Source organism: Spermophilus citellus (genome assembly GCF_964194105.1).
Source record: "Spermophilus citellus genome assembly, chromosome: 7".
In the NCBI taxonomy this organism is placed as follows: domain Eukaryota; kingdom Metazoa; phylum Chordata; class Mammalia; order Rodentia; family Sciuridae; genus Spermophilus; species Spermophilus citellus.
Window position 1 is genome coordinate 131,085,788 of NC_138188.1, and position 21,999 is coordinate 131,107,786.

Below are 21,999 nucleotides of genomic sequence, written 5' to 3' on the forward strand. Positions count from 1 at the left end.
TCAATGTTGATGGCTGCCGACTAATTAGTGGGTTTTCTGAGAGCTGTAGTGGTTGTAGCAATTTCTTCGTAACAGTGATGAAGTTGGCTGTATTAACTCTTCCTTTTAGGAAAATTTTCTCCATATCATGTAGTGCTATTTGATAGTATTTTACAATAGACTGTGTTTGAAAATCTAGTCAATCTAGTCTCTCAAATCCTGTTATTATTTTATCAGCTAAGTTTATGTAGTATTCTAAATCCTTCATTGTAATTTCAATGAATTTTCAACATCTTTATCAAAAATAGACTTCATTTTAAGAAAGATTTTTATGTTTATCCATAAAAAGCATATGATATTGTGGTAGTTTAGTGATAATTTCAGGTCCCACTTCTAATCCTTTTCTCTTACTATTTCCATCAAATCTGCAGTTATTTCCTTCAGGAAAGTTTTGAACCTCTGAATATCATCCACAAGGAATGGAATCAAAATCTTCCAAATTGCTGTTAATATTGGTATTTTAACCACTTTGTATAAATCACGTATTTTCTTATTAGAATCTAGAATGGTGAATCTTTCCCAGGTTTTCAAATTACATTGCCCAGATATGTCAAAGGAGTAACTGCCTATGACATCAATAGCCTTATGAAATGAATATAACACTAAAAGTCAAAATTACTCCTTGATCTATGAGCTGCAGAATGGATATTGTGCAGAAGGCATGAAAACAACACTAATATCATTGTATATCACCATCAGACCTCTTTGATAACAGGTGCACTGTCATTGAGGAGCAATATTTTGAAAGGAATATATTTTTTGAACAGTACTTCTCAACAGTGAACTTAAAATATTCGATAAATAAAGCTGTAAACAGATGTGCTCTCATGCATTTTTGTTGTTTCATTTATGGGGCACAGCCAGAACACATTTAATGTAATTTCAAGGGGCCTAGTATATTTGGGATAAAAAATAAGCATTGATTTTAACCTAAAGTGGCCCGTTGCATTAGCCCTTCACAAGAGATTTAGTCTTTTTTTGATTTGACTATAGTTATAACAGTTTAAGGTGAAATTTCATTCTAATAAAAGTTTCTTTTGTCTACAATGAAACTCTACTGTTTAGTGTAATTACCCTAATAAATTATCATAGCAATCTTATGAATAACTTGCCGCAGAGGATGTTATAGTTATTCATAAGTCTCCTTCGAGATTTGGTGCTTCACCTTGCACTTTTACAGTGTGGAGATGGTTTCTTCCCTTAAACCTCATCAGTGAACCACTGCCAGCTTCAAATTTTTCTTCTTCAACTTCTTTACCTCTCTCAGACTTCAGAGAATTAAAGAAAGTTAAGACCTTATTCTGACTTAAGAGGTTTTGTTCTGAATTAGGTTTTGGCTTTTTTTCATCTATCCAGATTATACTATAATTTACTCCACAACAACACTGTTTTTCTTTCTTACCACCCATCTGTTCACTGGAGTGGCACTTTTAATTTCCTTAAAGAAGTTTTCCTTTGCATCATAACTTGGCTAATCACACAAATGCCTTAACTTTCAGCCTATCTTGGATTTTGAAATGCTTCACTCTTTAAACTATATCATTCTAGTTTTTTTTAAATTTATATTTAAAGGATTTGCTTCTTTACTTCCTTTCACTTGAACCCTTAGCCTTCCTTATAGTGTTATCAATTGGCTTTATTTCAAAGTTATTTCAAAGAAAATAATGAGGCTGAAGAAAAGGAGAGAAACAGGAAGTGGCTAGTAAGTGAAGCATTCAGAACAAACATTCCATTGATTGATTTGGTTCACTGTCATTTAGTTATTATTCAAGGTAGCCCAAAACCAAAAATAAAAATAATAACAAGTATCATTGATTACAGTTCACCAAATCAGTTATAATAATAATAACAAAAAAGTATGAATTACTGTGAGAATTAACAAAGGTAAGACAAAAGTATGAAGTGAACATATTCTGTTTGAAAAAATGGTTCCAATAGATTTATTCAATGCAGGCTTCCCACAAGGCTACCCTTTGTAAAAAGTATGCAGTATCTGTGAAGCACACACTCACAAAATGGAGTACAATGAAGTGATGTATTTATACAAGCTTTTTGTTGCATATATTTTACAAGAACATTCTCCCAATGTGTGCTTTCTGGCTCTGTGTTTTAATATAGGTCTTTTGAAGACTTTATTTTTATACGATGTTTCTCATTTAATCCTTATATAAAATTACATAATGTACTGCTGGTACAACTTTAAGATATAGATATTCCTGATTTAATGTCACACATTTATCTTTCGCTTTCATCTGAGGCTAATTTTACCCTAACATATATTTAGTCCTGTAATTCATTTTTTTTTTGGGGGGGGTACTGGCGATTGAGCTCAGGGGCACTCAACCACTGAGCCATATCCCCAGCCCTATTTTGTATTTTATTTAGAGACAGGGTCTCAGTGAATTGCTTAGCACCTAACTGTTGCTGAGGCTGACTTTGAACCCATGATCTTCATGTCTCAGCTGCTGGAATTACAGTAGTGTGCTACTACACCCAGCTAGGCCATATAATTATTTAGCTAATTTTTGTACATACTGTGAGAAAAATATTAAAGGTATTCATACATGCAATTTCCAGTGTCTTTCTATATCACTTGGTATCACAACACAATATAAAATATAGATTCAGATATAGATATTGATATAGATGTGGATACCTGTTTTCACTTTGAACTCATTTGAAAATAATATTACTATTGATATTGCCTTCATTTAATTGTTGTAACAACCTCTAACTTTATATTTTTTCTTTTTAACTTTTCTTACTTAATAGTTGATATTAATTGAAAAATTATAATCATACACATTTATGGAGTACAATGTGATATTTTGATCTATTATACTGTGTGAAATGATTAAATCAATCTAAAATACATCACCTTGCTGATCTACCATTTCCTAATGGAAGGCATTTGGAAATTAGTTTCTTATTTTGACATATACAATATTTTAGTAACCCTCTTATGGAATAGATTTCAAAACTTATTCATCCTATTTCAAATGTTTTATTCTTTGAGAAAGGACTCTCTGTTCCTTCTGTAGCATCTGGTAGCCATCATCCTACTCTCTACTTCTATGAGCTTATATTTTTTAAATTCCATATATAAGAAAGATCATAAGGTGCTTATCTTTTGTGTTGCTTATTTCACTTTGCATAATGTCCTAGATTCATCCACAATGTTGCAAATGGCATGGTTTCTATCTTTTTTAAAAAAGAATATTAGTGCTCCTGAGTTCAATCACCAGTATCCAAAAAAGAAAAGAATTATAGAACTAAATACATGTTAGTATAAAAATATTAGTACTCTGTGTGTGTGTGGGGTGTGTGTGTTAGAGCCTGTAAACAAGTCAAGATGGCACCTGGCATTTTGCCAGAGAAATGTTAGAGTCTGTAAACAAGTCTGGATGGCGCCTGGCAAAATGCCAGAGGGAGTGGTTTGTGAAGTAACGCCAGCGAGCCATTAAGTGTGGAGATTTCTTATTGGTTGACTGATGTATTTAGTTTATGTTAATTAGATAAGCTGTGTGGAATGTATAAATACCGTTCCTGTCCTACAATAAACGGCTTCCACTCCTGCTGTATCAATGTACACAAGTTGTTCGGCACCCCCCCCCCCCCTCGGTTATTTTGCCCAGCCAGTCGGGCTGCGGCCGGTGTGTGTGTGTGTGTGTGTGTGTGTGTGTGTGTGTGATTTTCTTTTTCAGTTTTTTCATTGGTGAACATCAAAACATCATGATACTGGTATAGAAACAGAAGCATGCAGCCAGGTTCAGTGACGCACACTTGTAATCCCAGTGACTTGGGAGGTTGAGGCAGAAAGGTCATGAGTTCAAAGCCAGCCTTAGCAAAAGCGAAATGCTAAGCAACTCAGTGAGACTCTGTTTCTAAATAAAATACAAAATAAGGCTGGATTGTGGCTCAGTGATTGAATGCTGTGGATTTCAATCCCTGATACAAAAAAAAAAAAAAAAACAAAAACAAAAACAAAGCTAACCAAAGTCCAGTTACCTCTATCAGTGGAATAGGATAAAAAGCACAGCAGTATATACACACATTTATGGACAATTGATTTTAAACAAAGGTATGAAGAACACACTATGGGGAAAGGATAATCTCTTAAGTAAATAACATTGGGAAAATGGGATATTCAGAGAAGAATAATCTCTGAGATCCTTATCTCACACCAACATACAGAAATAAACAATTTTTTACAAACTTAACAAGACCTGTAGCTGTAAAAATACTAGAAGAAAACATGAAAAAAACTACACAACTTTGGTTTGGACGATGAAATCCTAAATCAGCTTAAGAAAGTTTACTTATATTCAAAATTTCTTTTTAATGATCATTATTGTTTCTTTCCTTTGTTGATAATTCATCTTTTACCAATGAAATTTTATGTATTAAAATATGTATTCAAAATTCCTAGCATTAGTTATAATATTCACCTAACTTTTTGTTTCTTATTTCTTTTCAGTGCCAGCCTTTGCGGGGGTGGAGGTGAGGATCTAACCCAGGGCCTTTTATAAACTAGGCAAGGACTCCCATCATTAACATTTCCAGCCCTCAAAGCCATTATTAATTGCTTCTGTATTGCTACCAATTTTTTTTAATCTTAGCCTGTGCTCCATTTACTTAGTTGTTCACTTTTTTTATATATAATTTTGGCTTTCATCCTAGACATTATGAATGACCATTATTTCTTCTCTTTTTATTTATAGAGCATTTAATATTATTGTCCAATGAATATTTACTTTATATCACCACTGATTATTTACATCGCTTTATGTTATCAATTAATGTTTAATTTATATTTCCTTGAATAGACTTGAAGTGCACACTTGTTATGTGTTGTCGCCTCTCTAATTCATATACTTATGTTTATTTGGCCTGTTTGAATTCTACTTGAATATATATGTTTCATGGGTCAAAGATGCAGTAGACAGAGTTTGTACATATTTGTTTCATTTTTGTTTGGTTTTGTTTTTTCCTCTTAAAGATTTCTTTTACTCATTCTTGTGTTAGATTTACTATTTTTTCCTGCTCATTCCTTAAGCCAGAAGGATTGTGAAATTCTCATATTTGTTCCTATGGAAAAACATGTGAGATGTGTATACTGCCTGGTTAGAATTTTAAAGCCATGAGTACTTACTTGTATAATCTTATGCCTCCTCTGTTTTAAAAAAGTATATAATACCACTAGTTTATCTGCTTTTGTGCACTTTCCAGAAACTTTGTAGTATTTTTTGTTTTGCTGCTGTTTTTGTTTTTTAATATTCCAATAGTACAATGTTTCTGGCAAGATTAAGAGGTTTTAATGAAATCTATTGTAACATATCAAGAAATATAAGCATCTTTCATTTGTTATATTTTTGAGTGCATTCTCTAGTTTATTAGCCATAAGTAATTAGTAACTATCTCAAATATTTTTAATATATTTAGAATTAACCAATAAGGTTTTCACCTGATAGATAATATCAAATACTATGAGCTAAAAGAGGAATAATGGTCATTAAATATTTGAACATGTCAATATATCAACTTTCATGATTTTAGGATATAATTTTTCCTGCTAACTTTCCTTGTTTTATGTTTTATGATTACAATATTACTTTAATTGTATTAGTATCCCATTTTACTTTTTAAATGTAAATTATAAAAATATGAAATTATGCTAAATCATTAGTGCAGTATAGTACTACATTTACTAAATATGCAACTTTATGTATGTGCCTACATGTTTTATAAGATATGCAGAAATTACAAATTTCCATCCTTGACTTTAAATACTCAAACTGATTAGCATTAAATTTGTTGTGCTAAATAGTCTGAGAAAAGCAGAGCATGAAATTGACTTGACATGTTCATATCATATTTTACAGTGGTCACATTATAATTAAATGAGAAATTTATTGTAACTACACATGGTGCCTTTCCTTTGAAAATATATCCTTATTCTAAACAATTTTATGGTAATATTATCAGTTCCATTAAGAGATCTGCCTACTTGAAACATGCTAAAGTTCTGAGATTTCTGTTTTTCCAAATATAAAGTATATCCTGAGTGTTTAAGAAGTCACAATTTGAATTTAAGACAACAGAATGAGAAAGAAGATAAATAGAATTTAGAACATGTAAATTTAACTATGTTTTTAAACTATACCTGGTTAATATTTTTGCTTGACCCAAAAAACTTGACTAGTGCTTAAATAAATGGTAGAATAATATCTAAATCAATTTTTAAGCTGAAACATCCAGTCACTGATGAAAGGAATATAATTAAGTTTGTGCCATTTTAACAATGAGGAAAGTATATAGTTACCTAGAAATATTGCCAGTATTTTGTTTCCTGTATAGTCAAAAATTGTAGTTAATATTCTAAAACATAATTAAACTCAGACTTTAATATATGGGACTATAATATACACATGTATTTATTTTTTATGTTTACATTTTTACGTAAGAATTAATATTTTTGATTACAGTTGATAACATAAAAGGTTACATCTATTAAAACAATTCCTCTGCTTATTATTAGAACCATGCAAATAGTGTTGACGGGTGAGTATAATGCCATTTTATTTGATTTTAATGGGTTTATCCCTAAGAAAAAAGTGTAGATCAAAAAAAGTTAAAATTTTGTCAAGGTCACAAATGGATTTTCACATGGTTTTGATGCCAAGCCATAAGTCCAATCTCAACTTTCCTTTTTTACCTCTCCCCAAACCTTTAAAAATTCATATTTGTAATTGTGAACATAAAATAAAATTTTTTCAAAAATCCATATGTTTTCTCTGATTTCTCCATAGAAATTCCAAGCTATAGTAATATAATTTAAAACATATTTTCAAGACAAATTTTATAAGAGCCACAAAAATCAATAAAAACAAATTGTAACTACATATTTTGTCATCACAAATCAGATACAGGATAATTTATTGTTAGGTAACAGTATCAGATAATGGTTACAGAATGTTTTCTGAAGAACTATCTGTATAAAATTAGTTCTGTGAATTAATAGCATTTTGACATCAGGCTAGTTACCATGTGTTCCATTTTCCCTATCTGTAAAATGTACATAAAAATAATTTTGAACCTCAAAAGTGTATGTCTGTCTATACTGAATACTTATAAATTATAAAATGGCTGGTATTATTTTTAATTACAACACTGCAAGTCAAACACAAACAATGATGTTAGCTGTCATGTTTGCTCTTTATTTCCTTTATTTTATAGTTTTAAAATTAATGAATAAATTCCTCAGTGTACTACAAAAAGGACAAATGAATTTTTTTATGTCACAAATACTTAGACTTAAACATAGTTGATAGGGCTCAATACATTGCAATTATTAATCTTAATGCTCGAATTATGTTAACTTTGCTAAGTGGGTTTCTGTTTAGATTAGCTGCTGAGTCTCTCTGTGTGTGTGAGTCTTGTTTTAAACCTTTATTTTGAAATAATTAGAGATTCACACAAAGTTACAAAAGTAATAAAGAGAGATCCCATGTGTTCTTTACCCAGTTTTCTCAATGGTGACATTCCTGATTTTTTTTTTTTTTTTTTTTTTTTACATCGCTTTTGGTAGTTTTAGAGCACTTCATTGCTTTTCTGATATGACAAGATGACCAAGACACCTTGGATATTACCTTTCCCAGATCTAGAAACAGCCATTCTCCCAGGGTCTTTCAGTTTTGTTTAGTGTGATATGATTTTTAGAAATATTATTTGGATAATAGGTGTGGTTATTGTTACAAAATATCAGTATCTCTAGGAATTTTCTGTTACTGAGTTAAGGGGCATTAATTTTTTAAAAGGTGAAATACATCCAAAGTGTATACTCATCTAACTCAAATTCAACTTTGGAAAGTTTTTACTCAATTCTTCAATATTATATTTGTATACATTCCCCCTATATGCACAGATTTCACTTTGGGGAATAGAAAACACAGTAGAGTGAATTGGACATAACTTAACTTTGCTCATAAATAAATACACCACCAATAACTCCACATTATGTACAACCACAAGAATGGGATCCTAATTGGATTGTACTCCATGTAAGCATAATATATGTCAAAATACAATAAACTGTCATGGTATCTAAAAAACAACAAATTAAAAAAAGAAAAAGAGAAAAGGATAGAGAGAAGAAAACTAAATAAATAAGAGAATTAGGGGCTAAACATTAATCCTAAGAAATAATGGGTTAAAATTAAACCTTATTCAAGGAAAAAAAAAACAAATACAAAGAATGGTGGAAATATTAAACCATTACAATACCTGTATAGTTAGAGTAATACATATATTATTTTCTAAATCCATCATTTGAGCAGTGTGGAGTAGTGAATATTTGTTTTTTGAACATTTGTAAATGGTCAAATATTACAAAAACTTCAATGAACAAATTAGCATCAACATTAATACATATTTTCTTTATGACATAACTCATTATTATGATATTCTGTTTTTTATATCCAAGTTTCTGTTACTGTTTATTTTCCATAAATTAAATACATAAATTTGACAAGTAAAATGTCTTAATTCAGTACATTCTATGTAATGGAAGCCAAAAATTTTAAAATACTATAAAAAAAAAGTGAGGAAAAAGGGAATACTTTCCAACACCATCAGATTAAAACCTTTTGTTGCTTTCTTTGTGGGTGTAGAAAGCTCATCAATACTTCTCTATTCATTCAGCAGCTCTGGCATTACATGGCTACATGCCTGGATAAAAGTGTCTAGGAACAGGTGGAAGTAATACTTCAAGGCTACATCTGGTTAGTAATAAATTGAAATCAGCAAAAACAAAGCAAAACAAATCAACAAAAGAGTATATTTGGCCATAGTACAATATCAAACCACAGGAAGGTTAGTTGAAAAAAGAAATAAGACACTGTATGGATGAAAATACTAAATTCAAAACACGTTTTGTGCCTTATTTTATTTGATTACTTGTCAAAAAAATAGTAATTAAACATACTTGAAAAATTTGTAGAGTCAAAAATTATAAAACTTGGTTTTAAAATTTTTGTCTGCTTCAAGCAGATACTAAGCAAAACATGGAAATATACATTTCAATTACTTTATTTAAATAACCTAATATTAAATATAATTCACAAAATGGAGATGGAATAAGTACCATGAAAATGTACTTGGACACTTAGGGTACTTATTTCTGAGTCATAACAAATAATTACTTCTTTGATGGAAGTTCTATTTAATTAACAAACAGTTCTGCCTATTTTATTTTTAAGCCATTTGAGAAACTGGCTAAAAATTATTGTGAATGTTGAAAAATTTTGAACATAAGCTGAAAATTGACTTTTTAAAGTGTCATTGTTTTGATATTTGGGTATTAATAATATAAAAGATATAATTTATTTAAGAGCAGAATTAAATATTATGGAATATATATAGTTCTTATAAAAATTCTTGTTTGTATTTTGTAAGTTTCCATTTGTATTTTTCAAAGTTACTAAATTTTATTTTAAAATTTTCATCTGTATCTATAAATGAGAAATTTTGGAAATCTAAATTTTAGGGATTACTTCATTAAATTTACCCATTTGAGTGTTGGGTAAATTGAATATGTAATATATTGTGATCAGCATTAGAAATGAATTGAAATATTCTAATTATTTTCTGTGGTATGCTGTATAGATTGCTGGGAGGAGTTTTATTGAATGAACTTTTTTGAAAATTGAAAATTTATTTCAAAATATGAGTCAAGATTTACTCTTTTCTGAGTCTCAGTCCTTTTCACTTACAGATTATAGTAAATAAAATTGCAGAAATAATAAAATAGCATCTGTTTAAATAGTTCCCAAATTCATCATATATCATAGGAAATTAGTATCTGGAATTCCTAAAGAGATCATGTAAATAAACAGAACTACGCAAGAATTCCAAAATGGGAGTTTAAGAAAGTGAAGTAAGTGTAAGTGGAAAACATTAGCAAATCAGAAAAAAAAAAAAAAAAAAACAAACCTGCAAGGAGAAGTCCTTTGGTAACTCCTCATTCATCATTTACATATTCATTCAGTGAATATTTATGTGGAGCTCATTGTATGCCAAGAACATTATTAGACAAATAATAATCTTACCATCACCTACTTAAAATGGTTTCCTGTTTTAGATTTACCATTAGTAAATCCATCACAATTACAAAGAATATTTCCCAGGACCATGTAGTAGATAACTTTTATGCACAAATACTTAAAACTTTAACTTACTATTGATTTTCTTCTTTTATTTTCTTATTGAAATATTTTGTTTAATAGTAGTATTATAGATATTACAGACATTTTAGTTTTTATTTGTTTTTTATTTAGAGAAAATATGAATTGTACAATTGCTATATGCTCTCTATATAGTTTCTCCCATCATTAATATCTATCATTAATACAATGTGTTTCCTTAATGAGACAATGTTTATATATTATTTACTTTTAAATCCATAGTTCATTCATATTTTTTTAGTTCTTATCTACTAACATTTTCTGTGACAGAATCCCATGCAGGATACCACATTACATTTACTTGATTATCTTCTTGGCTCCTCTTGGGGGTATCAATTTCTCAGAATACCTCTATTATGATATTCTTCACTATTTTAAGGAATATTTTTTTCTGATATTTTAAAGAGCATATCTTGATTATGATATATCTTGTGTTTTTAATGTTTATAAGTTTTTATGGGTTTTGTGACTACAGCCACAAACGTCAAATATCATTTTAATGCCACCTTATCAAGGTTAACTAACATCAACATGTGCAATCCCTATGGATGGTAAGTAAGTTGGTCATATAACTGAGACTGCGTTTGTTAGGTTTCTCTATTGTTTCCCTAATTTTGAAATGTACTCATAAGAGAAAAGGCACTACACATAGCTAACACTCAGAAAGTGGAGGTGATACATTCTCTTCTACAGACTGGATTTTTACATAAATCATTTAGGAATACTCTATTCCTATTTATTTATGTTTATTTGTTTTCTTTTGGACTTGATGTTCACCTTATGCTTTGTGTGACAATTCAAAATCACTTTAAAGATTATTTTTATGCTCAAGTTTTTCCATCTTTTGGCATTAAATCCTTTTGGTTTTATTGTATCCTATTGACATATTCCTCTCCTTTTATTTATTTATTTTTAGCACTTTCTTTCTGGCACTACAAGATGCTTTATGCTCAGCCACGTACTTGTTAGGTCAGTCCAAAGCTTAGTTATTACTTCAAGAAGTTCTGTTTCTTTGATGGGAGAATCACATTAAGAAAAAGAAATATCTATTAGTTGTGCTTATTGCTATTTGTGTGTCATCTCTGTGAACTTTTAGTTGACAAAGAAGAGAAATATATGTATGCATAATAACATGCAGATATGTTCATATGTATATATATATGTATATATTTCTATATGAAATGATCTGTCTGTACTAAGCTAAACATAATCTCGTATTGATGTTTCCCTTTTCAAGACAATACCATATAAACCATTTCATTCTCCTTCCCTTATTTTTCTGTGATCCCCTCTCAGGGTGATACAATTGGATCCAGTCATGTACATAAGTATTCAGTTCTTACATCCATGTATAGAAGTTTCATGATTCTAAACTTTTATTTTATGGGAGATAATTTTATTAACTAAAATACAGTGGTTATATGTAGCTCCTTTTATATATAGGTTTACAGACTCCTGCTATATCCAGTCACTCAAGTGAGCACCTTATCTCCCCATATCCTTTCTTAAGCATGTTTCACAGTTTTAATACATAATTTTTGTTGTTATGAATTATATTTTGGTTCATCTGTTAAATGTTATTTAAAAATTTTGCTGCTGTAAATTCTATATATTCTGACAAATATATATCATGTTTTTAATATTGAGATATCAAAAATACTAATCTCATTTTCCTAAAATGCACTATGCTTTACCTGTTTATTCTATCACACACTTAGTAATGGAAGTAACACACACCATTACTCACTCACCTGGAAGTCAGTGATTTCACAACTGTATAATTATGTTTCTTAAAAAATTGGTTTGTTATGGTTTTATTTTGAGGTATCACACTGAAAAGCTCATATTAGAAAATATATAAATGTTACTGGGCACAATGGTGCACACCTGTAATCCCCATGACTTGAGAGGCTGAGGCAGGAGGATCACAAGTTCAAAGCCAGCCTCAGCAAAAGCAAGGCCATTAGCAACTCAGTGAGACCCAGTCTCTCAATAAAATACAAAACAAGGCTGGGGATGTTGCTCAGTGGTTGAGTTCCCCTGAATTCAATCCCCACTACCCACCCCCCAAAATAAAAGAAAAAGAAAATATAGCAATGTTTAGAGGTGAAGTGGTTAGACTATGAGAGCTGTCACTTAATCACTGATTAATCCATTGAATGGATTAATAGTTTAAATGAAATATGGGATGATAATTATGCTAAATAAAATAAGCCAAACTTAGAAAGTCAAAGGATAATGCACTATGGTATATACAATGATTAAATAATTATGGGATGATACAGGCAAGTAGAGTGTGGCTGGTGGAACTAGGTGACTGGATACAAGCTCTTGTAGAGTAAAATATCTTGTCCTTGACTCTTCTGTCTCTGCTTCCTGGAAGTCATGAGTGAAGAGCTTTCCTCTTACACATTCATCCATCATTATGTTTTTTCCTTACTTTCAGCAAAAAGCAATTGAGTCAGCCAATAATGGACTGAACCTTTAAAACTGTGAGCCCCAAATACCACCCCTCTTCAAGTTGTTCTTGTCAGGTACTTTTGGTCACAGCAAAGAAAGACTTAAGACAGGCGTGTAAAGAAAATCACACAATACGTAGATTTTTTTAGACTTGCTTCTTTCACATAGCAATGCACATTTTAGTTTCATCCTTGTCATTTTGTGGCTTAATATGTATTTATTTTTATGACTCAATAGTGTTTAATTTTATGAATTTATCATAATTTGTTCATTCACCTTTTGAAGAAAATTTTGCTTGCTTAAACTATTTGAAAACTGTAATTGAAAATACTAAAGCTTCTGTAACCACATTGGTGAAGGCTTAGTGTACACAATAATTTTACTTTAGATTAGTTGAATAAATATTTGAAAATGAGATTACTATATATAATGATAAAACTATAATTATTTTTGTAAGAAATTTCCACGTTATCTATCAAAGTGACATTACTGTGTTGTGGGTCTACCAACAATGAATCAGTTTCTCAGCCGTATAGCATATTCTCAGATTGTGTTACATTTCTTAGCTATATCAGATGAGTAATTGTATGTTGTAAGGGGCATTTCTGTTCATGATCCCTCCTTTTTACCTACTCCCTTTTTCTCCTGTCCTCTCTCTCTGTTCTCCCATTCTCCTTCCTCTACTCCACTTGACTTCCTTTCATTCTATTAATTTGTATGTATATTATCCTCTTTCCCTCCTTTTCTTTATTTTACTTTAATTCCTGCATATGAGAGAAAACATCAACCTTTGAATTTCTAAATTTGGCTTATTTCATTTAGCAAATATTCTCCAGCTTTATCTAGTTACCAGCAAATGCCATAATTTAATCCTTATTATAGCTGAGAAGAACTCTGTTTTATATGTACCACAATTTCTTAATCTGTTCATCTATTAGTGAGCACCTGGGTTTCTCCCATATTTCAATTATTGTGAATGGTGCTGGAACAAACCTTGAGGAGGCTGAACTATGCTGATTTTATATCTTTGGGAAAGTACCAAGGGGTAACACTCCTGAACCATATCAAAATTCCATCCTATTTTTTTTGAGGAATCTCCATAGTGCTTTCCAGAGTGCCTCATCAACAATGTGCAAACCCATCTTTTCCCCCATAAACTTGCCAGAGTTTACCTTTGTTTTTAATTTCTGATTGGAGTGAGATGAAATATTAGTGTTGTTTTAATCTGTAGTTTCATTATTGCTAGTAATGTTGAACATTTATTTTTATGTATTTGATGACTCTTTGTGATTCTTCTTTTGAAAAGTTTCTGTTTAGTTCTTTTGCCCATTTCTTGATTGGGTTATTGTTGTTATTCCCCCCCCACTTTTTTTTTCTTTTTTTGTGATGACTGGTGATTGAACCTAGAGCCTTGTGCACACAAGGCAAGCACTCTACCAACTGAGCTATATCCAGGCTTGTTATTACTTCCCTCTCTCTCTCTCTCTCTCTCTCTCTCTCTCTCAAGTTTGAATTTTTGTATATTCTGGATATTTTTTAAATGTTTATTTTTTAGTTTTAGGTGGACACAATATCTTTATCATTTCTATGAGGTGCTGAGGACCGAACCCAGTGCCTCACACAAGCCAGGCGATCACACTACCACTTGAGCCACATCCCAAGCCCCTATTCTGGATATTAATCATTTATTGGAGAAGTAGCTGGCCAAAATTTTCTTCCATTCTGTAGGTCCTCTCTTCATGATTCTAATTATTTCATTTGCTTAGCAGGAGCTTTTTAGTTTAATGGTATCCTACTTATTAATTATTGGTTTTATTTCTTTATTTTCTTTTTAGGAAAGTTGCTGCAAGCATTTATGTGATTCAGTGTTAACCATAGATTTTCTTCCAGCAGTTGTAAAATTTCTGGTCTAATTCCCCTGTCTTTAATTTATTTTGATTTAATTCATATGCAGGGTAAAAAGGATTGTATAATTTTCTTTTTCTACATACAGCTATCCAGTTTTTCTAGCACCATTTTTTAAAAGGCTCTTTTCTCCAAGATATATATTTGGCACCTTTGTCAAATATCGATGGCTCTAAGTATGTGGGTTTGTCTCTGTGTCTTTTACTTTTCTCCATTGGTCTTAATGTCTATTTTGATGCCAAAACCATGCTGTTTTGTTACTATAATTTTAGATTAGGCATTGTACTGCATCCTTCTTCACTTTCCTTAGGATTGCTTTGGCTATTCTGGTCTCTTATTTATCCAAATGAATTTAAGAATTGTTTTATTCTAATTCTGGGGAGAATGCCATTGGTATTTTTGATGAGGATTACATTGAATCTTTATATTCCTTTTGGTATCTTGGATATTTTGACAATATTGATTCTTCCTATCCAAGAACCTGATGTTTTTCATCTTCTAAAGTCTTCTTCAATTTCTTTCTTCAGTGTTTTAAACTTTTCATTGTAGAGCCCTTTTACCTCTTTAGTCAAATTAATTCCCAAGTAGTTGATTTTATTTGGGGTTATTGTGAATGAGATGGTTTTCTTGATTTCTTCCTTGCCTGAATCACTATTGGAGTTTAGGAAGTCTGTTGACTCATGGGTGTGTATCTTATATCCTTTTACTTTGATAAACTAATTTATAAGCTTTAGAAGACTTCTGGTTTCTTGAATCTTCTAGATACAATATCATATCATATAAAGAGATAATCTGAAATCTACTTGTATTATTTGTATTCCTTTGATTTTCTTTTCTTGTCTGATCAATATGGTTCATGTTTCAGGTACTATATTAAATAAGACAGCCTTGTCTTTTTTGATTTTAGAGAAATGCTTTTAGTGTTTCTCCAAAATTTAGTATGATATTGTCTTCAAGTTTGTCATAAATGGCCTTTAAGATGTGGAGGTAAATTTCTTCAATCTCTAACTTCTTCAGTTAACATGAATTGGGTTGGATTTCATCAAAAGCCTTTCCTACATCTATTGAGATGATCATGTGATTTTTGTCCTTAATCCAATTTAAGTGGTGAATTACATTTATTCATTTGCACATGTTGAACCAATCTTTCATTCCTAGAATTAAACCCACTTGATCAGGGTGTATTATCTGTTTGATGTATTTTTGAATGAAGTCTGCTAATATTTTATTAAGAAATTTTGCATGTGCATTGATTGGGGATGTTGGTCTATAATTTTCTCTCCTTGATGCATCTTGGTCTGGTTTTGGTAAAAGGGTTTTAATGGCTTCATAAAATGTATTTGGCTGTTTTCTCTTTCAGTTTCATGAAATATTTTGAGAAAGACTGGTATTAGTGCTTCTGTAAAGATCTGGTAGAACTCAGCTGAGAATCTATCAGGTAGTGGACTTTTGTTTTTTGTAAGGCTTTTAATTGCTGTTTCAATTCTGTGACTTAATATTGGTCTGTTTAGGTTTTCTTTTTTCATACTTCAGAGATATCACTTTAATCTGATTTCAATATTAGCTCATATTTTGTCCAAGAATTTCCTGTCATTGTACTCTTCTATAAGTATAATATGTAACATAGAAGTTTCTAGTTTTAATGAAGTCCAGTTTCTCATTTTGTTCTCTTCTATATCATATTTTTCATGTTATGCTTAATACACATCCTCAAAACAAGGTGAGGTAGTGTTTTTGTTTTTTGTTGATCCCATGTTTTGTTTTGGGACATTTTATCTCTTTATAATTGCATTTACATCTATGATTTTTCTTTAAGTGAATATTTTGGTCATATGTAAGGTCTGTGTCTAGATTCATTTTTATGATTTTCTTTATTGTCTCTATCCAGTTGGTCAAGTTCAAACCATTGAATTTATTTTGCATCTTTATAAAAAAAAAGTAGTTTAAAAAATTAGTGTATTATTTGTGTGAGTCTATTCTGGGACCTCTACTTTATTACATTGATCTGTGTTTATTCATATTGTCTTGATTAATGCAACATTATAGGTCTATAAATTAGTTATATCAGACCAACTAAGTTCTTTAGAATTGTGTGTGATATTCTGGGTCTTTTGTTTTTCCACGTAAACATTGGGATCATTTGGTCAATTGCCATGGAAACTTGCTTGGAATTTATTGGAGACTGATGACAACAAAATGAAATTGGGAAGAATGTTATATTAGTACTACTAAATCTTATTGTCCATCAATATGGGCTTTCCATTTATGCAAATTTTATTTGAAGTTTCCCCTATTATTAATTTCATTTTGTTAAAATAGACACTAAATATATTTTGGTAGAATTACACCTATATATTTCATGCTGTTGTAACTTACTGTTTTGTTGTAAATGGTTTATAACTCTAATTAGTCACTATTGATATAGAGATTTTGCATTATTTTATATTGTTATATCAGTTATTAGTTCTTTGAATTATTTTTGTAGCATTTTTTAAGGTTGCCTACATAGAAAATGGTATAATCTATGAATAAAGACAAGGTCATTCTTCTTTATCAATGTCTGTACCTATATTTTTTATGTTGAAAGAGGAATGTTGAATTCAGTATTTACCTACCCTATAAGAGCAGCAACTCAGTCTTATCTGAAAAATTCCCTGTATCTTCCACACCTTCTCTGAATTAATTATTCTTCTATGACTCCTAAAACCTTATTCCCCCAAAGATTTTCCATCCTTTATGCCTAGTCCAAATGGTGACTATTTTTTCTTTCATAGTCTTTTACTTTTGATATGCAGGAGACTAAGCTGTCCTTCATGTTCCTTATTGCAACTTCCAAAATGATAGCAGAACCACTCTGTAACTAAAACTTCAGATACTGGAGTATAATTTCTCTTATTTCATCCTAATGCTGCCATCTACAGAACTGCCATCTGTCATCCCTTGTGGAGTTATTTCTACCTTCGCAATATTACTTGGTCTTGTTCCTTTTTATTTCCATATACATTAATTTAATCCCTCAGGTAGCATGGCTTTTCATTAATCTGTTCACTGGAAATGTTTTACTCTCCACTCTACTTCAACCACACAATTCTTCCTTATTTGCCCTTTTAGGTTTTTTTTTTAAAGTTTTTTTTTATAATATCAACTAGAATTTCATTGTATGATAACTACTATTTTCTTTATTTTTTTTCTTAAAATTTTCAACCAAGTACTCACCATGACCTACTTTATTTTTAACCCTAATTTATTTTTATTTTTATTTTTTCCCATTCCATTAATGTAATTACTTTCTTTTTAATCAGGTTAGATTATCATTGTTTCACTGAATCATACTAAAATTCACGACCTTACCAACTATATCACACTTCACTGAAAAACACAGCCATTTTTTTTTTTTTTTTTTTTTACAATCTGTCACAGTATGGGAAAGGAACACAAATGAAAATGCAGGAAAAAAAAGAGTCAAATCCAAATTCTCATGGTCTAAATAAGTTAAGGTTGATGAATAAGTTAAAGCACATAAATAAATAGAGAGGCTGTCCTTAACCAAAAATTATGTATAGTCATAAATAACCATAATGGAGGAAAAAGTGTATGTGCACAGATGGAGGAACTAGAGAAAGAAATTTTTCCAATCCTTGTGAGAAATATTATTTAGAGGCAGATTTCTAACTTAGGTTTACTCTGAAACTAGAGAGTAAAGTCATATAGTGAATCTAATTGACATTATCTGTAATATATGTTGGCTTAAGCACATAAAACCCCAAACAAAGTGTTGTGGCTGAGAATTTTTGGACTGGAAAGAAAAGATATAACAGAAATTACAAATATAAGCAACTACAAATAATAAATAAATATATATATATATATATATATATATATATATATATATATATATATAAATAAAATTTGGGGTTGACCCGTTAAGTCCAATTTTAATTGGGAGAAAAATCATTCTGACATTTTTTGTGGACATAAATAATATTAAATAATATGATATTACAGCATTCAGAATATTAAAGTTAAAAAGAGTATGTATTATTGCAATAATCCAAGTCAATCCTTTATCTATCTCTCACTCTGTTCTTTCTTTTACCTGATATTTTGGGTTAAGTCTTTTCTTTATCATGTGAATTTTGAGACTTCATCAATGATTTGTAAGATTTGGCTTCAATCATTTTTTTTTTCTACTGCATGCCTGGTAACACGGTTTTATGCAGTAATATCCCTTAAGTGGAAAATATTTTATATGACTTCGAGAGTAAATTATAATATTATCTTTCTGTTTATGTTTTTATTCTATAGAGATGAAACAACATTGTCTACAATTTGAACCCAAACTGCTTTAAATATGTATACCTTGTATAATCCCAGGTTTAGAATTGGAAAAAAAGTCATGGTTCAATCATATAACTTAATGAATAAAGCTTTTCTGAATATTTTCAACTATATTAAATGTTATCTGATCAATATTTGCACTATCATTTTCATTATGAACTTAGTTAATTTCAGGGTATTCACCTCACTTATGTTTAGCCTAACAATAATGACAGAAAAATAAGAACTCACAGAAGCCATGATAAAACTTTTTATAATGGCCATCATATAACAAATTAATATATTTTAAGGTGACTATACTATAAAAAGTAACACATTGAAATGTAAGCTTCCTAGAAGATAGAATGGATTTATATTATTCTAAGTGCCAGGGGTAATTATTAACAGGGGTTATTTAACTGGTCTATAATTAGAATACCAGTGAGCCAGTTGCTCTAGAAAAATTCCCTATTGTAGATAGACATGTCTTCAGTTTGAACATTTTAGACATAAAAATGTTCTCTCTCCATATAAGAAATATTTTTTCTCTATGTTGAAAAAGGAAAACATGAATGCAGTTCATTGATAATAACCCAGAAGCAAAACACCCACTGTATCCTGATGACATTTTTTAGCTATTGGAGAAAAACGATCCCAGAGATGTCTTGATTGATGAGCTCAACTTTTCTGAACAAAGTAAAAATACTTTGATTTGAAGGTGTGAGGAGGAGATGCATCATATCATTTTTATTTGCCAATAGAGTGAATTTATCATGGAATGGAAATATTGTGGAATTGGTGAGAAAAAGTTTGGCAAACAATAATTATGTAAGTATCAAGCTTGGAAATTACATTGAAAAGTGTTTGATTTGTGCCGTGTTAGAAACCTGAAAAATATTGGTGTTGTGGAGGTTTTGTCTCTGAATGCCCACTGAATTGAGAGAGCAGTGTTGGAATTAAGGACTTGTACTTTTGCAGTGGGGAAGGATCATTGCAGCACTTAGTTTGGGATTGCTGCAGAGGCAAGGGGGATGTTTCTAAGAGGTGTGAAGAAGGCAAAATAAGGAGAAGGAAGAATGGGTTTCCTGTTCGTTCAGTTTCATCAACTAATTGTACACCTAAACATCAGTGTCAATTGCAGTTGAAAAAATTTTCATTGGGCTGAGCTGATTCTCTTGTGAAATTGTGCTGGTTATCTTTAAGCTTATCAGTTGTTTGTCCAATTAAACACTTCACCAGTATTTACTCCAGGTTGTACAGATAATGTATTTGGATTATTGTCATTGTTCATCTACAGCCTCAAAACATAGAGTGTAACTATAATAGCTTTATGATTATGATGATTTTTTTAAATAATAAAGTTGGATCTTCCATGTTACAATCACAAAATTTAAACCAGTATTTAAAAGTGGAAAAGTATTAAAATATTATGGACAAATGTTAAAAAAAATAAAAGAAAAGTGTTTGAGTCAAATATACAAAAAAAAAAAAGTTTTCCAAAATACTAACACTACAGGGATATTGCTGTTGAGTTCTTGAAGAAATTGCACACAGAAAGGCATATGTATCTGTATGTGTATGTGTGTATGTATTCTAGAGGTGGATCCAAATCAATGTATCAATTTTAAATGCTCAGGATGGTATACAATTTATACAAATCATCTCTCTCTCTGTCTCTGTCTCTCTCTCTCTCTCTCTCTCTCTCTCTCTCTTTTTCTCTCTCTCTCTTATGGCATTTGGGAACTGTGTATTGAACGAAGGGGTGAATCCCCAGACTTTTTAATCATTATTAATATCATTTTTTAGGCAGGGTCTTGCTAAGTTTTCAAGGTTGACCCTGAATCTGTGATCTTCCTGCCTTAGGTTCTGAGTATCTGGGAATGCTAGTATGCACCACTGCACCTAACTAAGACTAATTCTTTAAGAGCCCCTTCTTCCAATAATATTTATGTGTATTTGTATGTGTATGTGTCTGATTATGTGAGGAGATGTATTCTATTTTTCTCTTGTTCTTTAATCTTCAATAGAGTAAAGAAGGGCTGGAAAAAAATAGTTCAAGTTCATTTATTGTCAAGGTGGATACAAATCAATTTACCAAGACTGTATGACCAGCCTTGTTTTCTGTGATAAACCTGTTTGTTTGTTTTTTTGTTTTTTCCTATCTATTTCTCCACTGACCCTTTTATACCATCAATATCATCTTTATCATCATTCGCAGCAGAATTTCTAAATATATATCCCTCTTAATTAAGTTAATTTCAGTCATAATTTTTCTTTTTTATTAACTAAGTAGTCTGAATGACACAAGACTCTGACCTGCTCGCTATATTTTTAAATAATAAACCAAACAAATATGTGTGTCTACCCTTAAGGCATTAATTAAGATAACTATTTTATTAAAAAAAACTTTTATAATTTGAATTGTTATAGATAGAATGAGGCATTACATAATTCAGGAGTAGGTTGTGCAACAAAATCAATGTCTCATTTTCATTATGTTCTAATATTGTTAGGGAAAGTCAGATTATTTGTCCTACAAAACTACTTGTACACCCAGTGCTTTGGAATTTATTGCTGCTTTAAAAAACTGACCATTGAAATATTTTAATTTATTCAAAATTACTTCCAACATAAAATACATTTTTCTATATAAATAGATGTACCTAATTGAAAGGGTGATAAGTCTATGTTATCTTAAAGTAGTTCTAGACATAAAAAAGTCGGAAAACAATCTATAGTTCTAGAAACTAGAGAAATAGCTCTAGAAATGGCTAGGGAAAAAAAATCAGACAACAATTTATAGAGAGGCAAGCCTAGTAAAATCCAGAATAATTGTGTACCATTTCAGTGTGTTTTTCTGTCTTTTTTTTCCCTGGAGGTTTTGCCATAGTATATAAAATACTGTAAAGTCACCATTTCTACTTGTCTCCTATCCAGGATTTTATCAGAAAAACTTAGAAAAGGTGACTGCAAGGGATTCTCTTGGCAATACACTCTATTTCAATTTATTTATCAAAGTCAAATCCCTTATTGTGAA